The sequence below is a fragment of the Triticum urartu genome, chromosome 2 (genome assembly GCF_003073215.2).
Source record: "Triticum urartu cultivar G1812 chromosome 2, Tu2.1, whole genome shotgun sequence".
Classification (NCBI taxonomy): Eukaryota; Viridiplantae; Streptophyta; class Magnoliopsida; order Poales; family Poaceae; genus Triticum; species Triticum urartu.
The window spans coordinates 609,398,026-609,407,799 of NC_053023.1; positions in this window are offsets into that span (position 1 = coordinate 609,398,026).

The following is a 9,774-nucleotide window of genomic DNA, read 5'->3' on the forward strand; positions in this document are numbered from 1 at the left end:
TTGGTAGAACCAGTCTCACGTAAGCGTACGCGTAATGTCGGTCCGGGCCGCTTTATCCAACAATACCGCCGAACCAAAGTGTGACATGCTGGTAAGCAGTATGACTTATATCGCCCACAACTCACTTGTGTTCTACTCGTGCACAACATCAACACATAAAACCTAGGCTCAGATGCCACTGTAGGGGAACGTAGTAATTTCAAAAAAATTCCTGCGCATACGCCAGATCATGGTGATGCATAGCAATGAGAGGGGAGAGTGTTGTCTACGTACCCTCGTAGACCGGAAGCGGAAGCGTTATAACAACGCGGTTGATGTAGTCGTACGTCTTCACGGCCCGACCGATCAAGCACCGAAACTACTGCACCTCCGAGTTCTAGCACACGTTCAGCTCGATGACGATCCCCGGACTCCGATCCAGCAGAATGTCGGGGAAGATTTCCGTCAGCACGACGGCGTGGTGACGATCTTGATGTTCTACCGTCCCAGGGCTTGGCCTAAGCACCGCTACAATATTATCGAGGATTATGGTGGAGGGGGGCACCGCACACGGCTAAGAGATCAATGATCAATTGTTGTGTCTATGGGGTGCCCCTGCCCCCGTATATAAAGGAGCAAGGGAGGGAGGCGGCCGGCCTAGGAGGAGGACGCGCCAAGGGGGGAGTAGGACTCCTCCTTCCCTTGTTGGAGTAGGAGAGAAGGAAAGAGGGGGAGAGGAACAAGGAAAAGTGGGCTGCACCCCTTGTCCAATTCGGACCAGAGGGGGGCGCGCGCCTCCTTCCTTTTGGCCTCTCTCCTCTATTCCCGTATGGCCCAATAAGGCCCATATACTCCCCGGCGAATTCCCGTAACTCTTTGGTACTCCGAAAAATACCCGAATCACTCGGAACCTTTCCGATGTCCGAATATAGTCGTCCAATATATCGATCTTTACGTCTCGGCCATTTCGAGACTCCTCGTCATGTCCCCGATCTCATCCGGGACTACGAACTCCTTCGGTACATCAAAACTCATCAACTCATAATATAACTGTCATCGAAACCTTAAGCGTGCGGACCCTACGGGTTCGAGAACAATGTAGACATGACCGAGACACGTCTCCGATCAATAACCAATAGCGGAACCTGGATGCTCATATTGGCTCCCACATATTCTACGAAGATCTTTATCGGTCAGACCGCATAACAACATACGTTGTTCCCTTTGTCATTGGTATGTTACTTGCCCGATATTCGATCGTCGGTATCTCAATACCTAGTTCAATCTCGTTACCGGCAAGTCTCTTTATTCGTTCCGTAATACATCATCCTGCAACTAACTTATTAGTTACAATGCTTGCAAGGCTTAAGTGATGTGCATTACCGAGAGGGCCCAGAGATACCTCTCCGACAATCGGAATGACAAATCCTAATCTCGAAATACGCCAACCCAACAAGTACCTTCGGAGACACCTGTAGAGCACCTTTATAATCACCCAGTTATGTCGTGATGTTTGGTAGCACACAAAGTGTTCCTCCGGTAAACGGGAGTTGCATAATCTCATAGTCATAGGAACATGTATAAGTCATGAAGAAAGTAATAGCAACAAACTAAACGATCAAGTGCTATGCTAACGGAATGGGTCAAGTCAATCACATCATTCTCCTAATGATGTGATCCCGTTAATCAAATGACAACTCATGTCTATGGTTAGGAAACATAACCATCTTTGATCAACGAGCTAGTTAAGTAGAGGCATACTAGTGACACTCTATTTGTCTATGTATTCACACATGTATTATGTTTCCGGTTAATACAATTCTAGCATGAATAATAAACATTTATCATGATATAAGGAAATAAATAATAACTTTATTATTGCCTCTAGGGCATATTTCCTTCACTATAGTGCTATATCCATGGCTCACGCTCATGTATTGCGTGAAAGTTGAAAAGGTTTGAGAACATCAAAAGTATGAAACAATTGCTTAGCTTGTCATCGGGGTTGTGCATGATTTGAATATTTTGTGTGGTGAAGATGGAGCATAGCCAGACCATATGATTCTGTAGGGATAACTTTCTTTGGCCATGTTATTTTGAAAAGACATGATTGCTTTATTAGTAGGCTTGAAGTATTATTGTTTTTATGTCAAATGATAGACTATTGCTTTGAATCACTCGTATCTTAATATTCATGACATGATTAGATATGTGATCAAGATTATGCTAGGTAGCATTCCACATCAAAAATTATCTTTTTTATCATTTACCTACTCAAGGACAAGCATGAATTAAGCTTGGCGATGCTGATACGTCTCCGTCGTATCGATAATTTTTTATTGTTCCATGCCAATATTTTACAGCTTTCATATACTTTTGGCAACTTTTTATACTATTTTTGGGACTAACATATTGATCCAGTGCCCAGTGCCAGTTCCTGTTTGTTGCATGTTTTTTTGTTTCACAGAATATCCATATCAAACGAAGTCCAAACGAGATAAAAACGGACGGAGATTATTTTTGGAATATTCGGAGAATATGGGAAGAAAAATCCACGCGAGACGGTTCCCGAGTGGGGCAGGAGGCAGGGGCGCGCCCCTGACCCTCGTGGCCACCCTATAAGGCGGTTGGTGCCCTTCTTTTGCCACAAGAAAGCTAATATCCGGATAGAGATTGTGTTAAAATTTCAGCCCAATCGGAGTTACGGATCTCCGGGAATATAAGAAACGGTGAAAGGGTAGAATCTGGGAACGCAGAAATAGAGAGAGACAGAGAGACAGATCCAATCTCGGAGGGGATCTCGCCCCTCCCATGCCATGGAGACCAAGGACCAGAGGGGAAAACCTTCTCCCATCTAGGGAGGAGATCAAGGAAGAAGAGGAAGGAGGGGGCTCTCTCCCCCTCGCTTCCGGTGGCACCGGAGTGCCACCGGGGCCATCATCATCACCGCAATCTTTACCAACAACTTCACAACCATCACCACCAACTCTTCCCCCTCTATGCAGCGATGTAACCCCTCTTTTACCCGCTGTAATCTCTACTTAAACATGGTGCTCAACGCTATATATTATTTCCCAATGATGTATGGCTATCCTATGATGTTTGAGTAGATCCGTTTTGTCCTATGGGTTATTTGATGATCGTGATTGGTTTGAGTTGCATGTTTTATTATTGGTGCTGTCCTATGGTGCTCTCCGTGTCGCGCAAGCGTGAGGGATTCCCGCTGTAGGGTTTGCAATATGTTCATGATTTGCTTATGGTGGGTGGCGTGAGTGACAGAAGCACAGACCCGAGTAAGTAGGTTGTTTGCGTATGGGATAAACAGGACTTGATACTTTAATGCTATGGTTGAGTTTTACCTTAATGATCTTTAGTAGTTGCGGATGCTTGCTAGAGTTCCAATCATAAGTGCATATGATCCAAGTAGAGAAAGTATGTTAGCTTATGCCTCTCCCTCATATAAAATTGCAATAATGATTACCGGTTTAGTTATCGATTTCCTAGGGACAAATAACTTTCTCGTAACCAAAAAGCTCTTTACTAAAACTAACTTAGTTGTGTCTTTATCTAAACAACCCCTAATTTTTATTTACGCTCTCATTATTATCTTGCAAACCTATCCAAAAACACCTACAAAGTACTTCTAGTTTCATACTTGTTCTAGGTAAAGCGAACGTTAAGCGTGCGTAGAGTTGTATCGGTGGTCGATAGAACTTGAGAGAATATTTGTTCTACCTTTAGCTCCTCGTTGGGTCCGACACTCTTACTTATCGAAAACTGTTGCAATCCCCTATACTTGTGGGTTATCAGAGGCCCAACCCAAGTTGTAGTTTTTTTTGCCTATTTCAGTGTTTCGCAGAAAAGGAATATCAAACGGAGTCCAAACGGAATGAAACCTTCGGGAGCGTGATGTTTGGAACAAACGTGATCCAGAGGATTTGGAGTGGACGTCAAGCAACCAACGAGGTAGCCACGAGGCAGGGGGCGCGCCTACCCCCCTGGGTGTGCCCTCCCCCTCGTGGGCCCCTCGTGGCTCCACCGACCTACTTCTTCCTCCTATATATACCTACGTACCCTGAAAACATCCAGGAGAACCATGAAACCTATTTCCACCACCGCAACCTTCTGCACCCAAGAGATCCCATCTTGGGGCCTTTTCCGGAGCTCCGCCGGAGGGGGCATTGATCACGGAGGGCCTCTACATCAACTCCATGGCCCCTCCGATGATGTGTGAGTAGTTTACCACAGACCTTCGGGTCCATAGTTATTAGCTAGATGGCTTCTTCTCTCCCTTTGGATCTCAATACAAAGTTCTCCTCAATTCTCTTGGATATCTATTCGATGTAATCCTCTTTTGCGGTGTGTTTGTCGAGATCCAATGAATTTTGGGTTTATGATCAAGACTATCTATGAACAATATTTGAATCTTCTCTAAATTCTTTTATGTATGATTGGTTATCTTTGCAAGTCTCTTCGAATTATCAGTTTGGTTTGGCCTACTAGATTGATCTTTCTTGCAATGGGAGCAGTGCTTAGCTTTGGGTTCAATCTTGCGGTGCTCGATCCCAGTGACAATAGGGGAAACGACACATATTGTATTGTTGCCATCGAGGATAAAAAGATGGGGTTTATATGATATTGCATGAGTTTATCCCTCTACATCATGTCATCTTGCTTAAAGCGTTACTCCGTTTTTATGAACTTAATACTCTAGATGCATGCTAGATAGCGGTCGATGTGTGGAGTAATAGTAGTAGATGCAGGCAGGAGTCGGTCTACTTGTCACGGACGTGATGCCTATATACATGATCATACCTAGATATTCTCATAACTATGCTTAATTCTATCAATTGCTCGACAGTAATTTGTTCACCCACCGTAATACTTATGCTATCTTGAGAGAAGCCACTAGTGAAACCTATGGCCCCCGGGTCTATTTTCCATCATACAAGTTTCCAATCTATTTTATTTTGCAATCTTTACTCTCAATTTATATCATAAAAATACCAAAAATATTTATCGTATTATTATTATCTCTATCAGATATCACTCTTGCAAGTGGCCGTGAATGGATTGACAACCCCTTTATCGCGTTGGTTGCGAGGTTCTTATTTGTTTGTGTAGGTACGAGGTGACTCGCACGTGGTCTCCTACTGGATTGATACCTTGGTTCTCAAAAACCGAGGGAAATACTTACGCTTCTTTGCTGCATCACCCTTTCCTCTTCAAGGGAAAACCAACGGATGCTCAAGAGGTAGCAATCACCAATATGGTTCCCTATGAATGAAGAGATCAATATTGTGACCATGGAAACTGCAATCGACAAACTACAGTTGTAACCATACCTTGTTGAAGGGATCAAGACAACGATCGACAAACTATAGTTGTAACCATATCTGCACCAACCATCGTTTGATAGCACAAGGACGATGAGAAAGGTTCTTCAACAACAACGTCTTCATGAAGGGAAGGACACTCAAGTGCCGCCATCATCGTATCCAACTACAAAGGCCAAGTTCTAAGTTTTCACCCTGAAGAACAAGTCCAAGCATATTCGAGCAATGCCTTCAACAAGGTAATGACGCAAAAACATCGCCATTGCCAGGTAAAAACCATCTTGATTCAAACGTTGGTTTTCTCCACATAGCTCCAGACTGGGTACTCAAGAAGCACCACCAAATTGAATTCAAGTGCGTTGTCACCATCAGTTTTCCATGACCCCAGCAGCTACATGTGCTAGGCCGGAAAACCCAACACCACCGTTGCACACCCATACCTCTATATTAAGCCACCGCTGCATCTTGCCGAAGTGAGAGCCGCCAGAACTCACACAGGATCCTTCCGGCCGCATCCCACAACCACGTTTGTACTAGCTACCAATAGTAACCACCGATTCTGGGTAGAGGATCCTTCACCTCGGTGTCCACCGCAACCCGCAAATTGAAGGTTGGCCGGTGCCACCACGGAATTCCAGCAGCAACCCTGTAGTAGCCGCCAGCAGCGGATCCTTCGGCTAGGCCAAGGCAGATTGAACTCCGTAGGCGGCACATGCCTGACTAGGTTGAATCCAACGCCCGCGTAGCCGCCGATATGAGCCTGCCTCACACATCGGCAGAAACACGGTCACCCGACATGCAATTCCACGTGTGGGGGAGGGTCATGGGCTGATGGCTGAAACACAACCCACGAGTAGACCGTTAAACTTACTGACGCCTACTACTATTACAACACTTCGAGAGCGCTTCTATGCTTGCCTCTCTAGGTATTAAGTTCATGATAAACAGAGTAATGCATGAAGTATGATGAAATAATATAGATAAAATAAAATCAAGCAATATGATTAAACCTTGTCGTTTTACCCTTATAGTAGCAACAATACAAATACATGCCTTGCTACCCCTCCTGTCACAGAGTGAGGACACCGCAAGATTGAACCTACTACAAAGCACCTCTCCCACTGAAGATAAATCAATCTAGTTGGCCAAACCAAACAAATATATTAGAGAGAAATACAAAACTATAACAATCACACATAATAAAGTTCAGAAAGGACTCAATTACTTTTAATGAATAATCTGATCATAAACCCACAATTCATCGGATCCCAGCAAGCGCACCGCAAAAGAAGATTACATCGAATAGAACACCGAGGAGAACATTCCATTGAAGATCAAAGAGAGATAGAGAGACCCACCTAGCTAATCACTATGGACCCACAGGTCATGTGGGAACTACTCACACATCATTGGAGGTGCGACAAGGTTGATATAGAAGCCCTCCGTGATCGACTCCCCCTCCGGCAGAGTACCGACGAAGGCCTCCAGATGGGATCGCGGAAGATCAGAGACTAGCGGCAGCGGAATAATTGTTTCAGGTCTCGCTCTGGGGTTTTGGAATATTTGGGAAATTATATCGCTAGAACTAGGTCAGACGGAGCCATGAGGGTTCCACAAGACATCAGGGTGCGCCTCCCCCAGGGCGTGCCCTATTGTCTTGCCATCTCCTCGTAGGTCTTCTAGTCTTCCCCTGAAGCTTCTAGGGTCCCTCCTGGTCCAGCAAAAATCGTCAAAAGGTTTCGTTGTGTTTGGACTCCATTTGGTAGGGATTGTCTGTAAAACCAAAAACAAGCAGAAAACAACAACGTGCACTTGGCACTAGGTTAATGGGTTAGTTCCCAAAAATGATATAAAATTGCATATAAAGCACAAGATTGAGAATATAATAGCATGAAACAATCAAAAATTATAGATACGTTGGAGATGCATGAGTGCCCCAGGTTCTTTGTGGTTTCCCATTTCACGGGATTTGAGTGTGGGGATCCAGGCACCATCCCCAGTCCACTTTGAAATCAATGGGTGCCCCAACGGTCCTCCAGCCCGATATAACAAGACATGAAGGGGCTGGGTCGTCGCATCTCATTCACCTTAGGCCTACCGTCAGACACCAATCTGCGAAGCAGCAATTTCTAAGGAACCCCTTATGGTACAACACGTCAGGGCTGCACCGTCTTAGGCGAGCCCAGTAGATGGAATCAAACCCAAGGACTTGAATCAGCGCAGATCTCAGCAAAGGGCTCTGAACCCCTGGAGCCTCTCTCTGTTCGGCCTCCAGCAACGAAAATGACATCCCATGAGACCTCATGGCGGGTAGGTGATAACCCACAAGTATAGGGGATCAATTGTATCCTCTTTCGATAATTAAGAGTGTCGAACCCAACGAAGAGCTAAAGGTAGAACAAATATTCCCTCAAGTTCTATCGACCACCGATACAACTCTACGCACGCTTAACGTTCGCTTTACCTAGAACAAGTATGAAACTAGAAGTACTTTGTAGGTGTAACGGGATAATTTTGCAAGAATACAAAGAGCACGTAAATAAAAACTAGGGGCTGTTTTAGGTAAAGAAGCAATAAAGTTAGTATAGCGAGTGTGGAAAAGTGGTGGTAGGAGTTGCGAATTGTCCCTAAGCAATTGACTACTTTACTAGACCGATAGCAAGTTTTATGTGGGAGAGGCCACTGCTAGCATGTCATCCCTGACTTGGAATCCTATGCACTTATGATTGGAACTATTAGCAAGCATCTGCAACTACTAACGTTCATTGAGGTAAAACCCAACCATAGCATTAAGATATATTGGTCCCCCTTCAATCCCGTATGCATCAATTTCTATGCTATGTTGAAGCTTCTGTCACTCTTGCCCTCCAATACATAGTCCTATCAACATACAACTAACCCTATGGTGTGATCCACGCGTGCGCTCATATGATGGGCACCAAAGGACAACAATGTAACCACAAAAAATTAAACCAATCATAGCAATCAACCAATTACCGATAGGACAACGAAAATCTACTCAGACATCATAGGATGTTAACACATCATTGGATAATAATATGAAGCATAAAGCACCATGTTCAAGTAAAGAGTACAGCGGGTTGCGGGAGAGTGGACCGCTGTAGATAGATGGGGGAAGATGATGAAGATGTTGGTGAAGATGAGGGAGGTGTTGGTGTAGATCGCCGTCACACGATGATGGCCCCGGCGGCGTTCCGGCGCCACCAGGAGAGAGGGGGAGAGGGCCCCCTTCTTCTTCTTCTTCTTCTTCTTCTCCTTCCTTGACCTTGTCCCTAGATGGGAGAATGGTTTCCCCTCTGGTCCATGGCCTCCATGGCGGCGGAGGGGCGAGAGCCCCTCCGAGATTGGATCTGTCTCTCTGTCTCTATCTGTTTCTGCGTTTCAGATTCTGGCCTTTCACCGTTTCTTATATTCATGGAGATCCGTAACTCCGATTGGGCTGAAATTTTAACACGATTTCTATCCGGATATTGGCTTTCTTGCGGCAAAAGAAGGGCAACAACCGCCTTACGGGATGCCCACGAGGGCCCAGGGCGCGCCCCCTGCCTCATGGCCCCCTCGGGCATCGTCTCGCGTTGATTCTTCTTCCCAAAAATCACATATATTCCAAAAAAAATCCCCGTTAGTTTTTATCCCGTTTGGACTCCGTTTGATATGGATTTTCTGCGAAACAAAAAAATGCAACAAACAGGAACTGGCACTGGGCACTGGATCAATATGTTAGTCCCAAAAATAGTATAAAAGGTTGCCAAAAGTATATGAAAGTTGTAGAATATTGGCATGGAACAATCAAAAATTATAGATACGATGGAGATGTGTCAGTAGGCCTGTGGGATCCTTCTAGGTGGAGCTCCCAGGGAACAGTGTTGATGACCAGCAAGAAGACGAGGAGCCTGTGTGGGTTATCGAAGACCAACCAACTCCAAATCTAGATACGCTCGGGGCTACTTTTGGTGTAATACACGAGGGGTGGCTTCTCAGAAGGGATCCCGACAGCAGGCTTGCCACGGGGGCTAGGAGGCCCACCAGGGATCTAGCAACATGAAGTAGCCCAGAGGATCAGATATGCAACTAGAGGCCATCTTGGTCCCCAAGTCAATATGACAGCGGTCAGATTGGATCTACCGCATTTAAAACCCTAGCCCCCATCACCTATATAAGGTGGGGGCTAAGGGGCTCCCATTACCATCTACATTCGTAGAACCATACTCTTGGTAGACTCATACTTCATCCCTAATTGTAACCCTCGCACGAGGTATCCCACCATGAATACAAACACAAAGGAGGACGTAGGGTATTACTCCTTCCTGGAGGCCCAAAGCTAGGTAAACTCTTCATGTGCCCTCCGATCTGGTACTTCTGGCCATGTTCGCTACCATACCGAGGGTACCGACGGGTTTATGCATTGTCAATGTATGGCCGTCGGTCTCTTGACTTG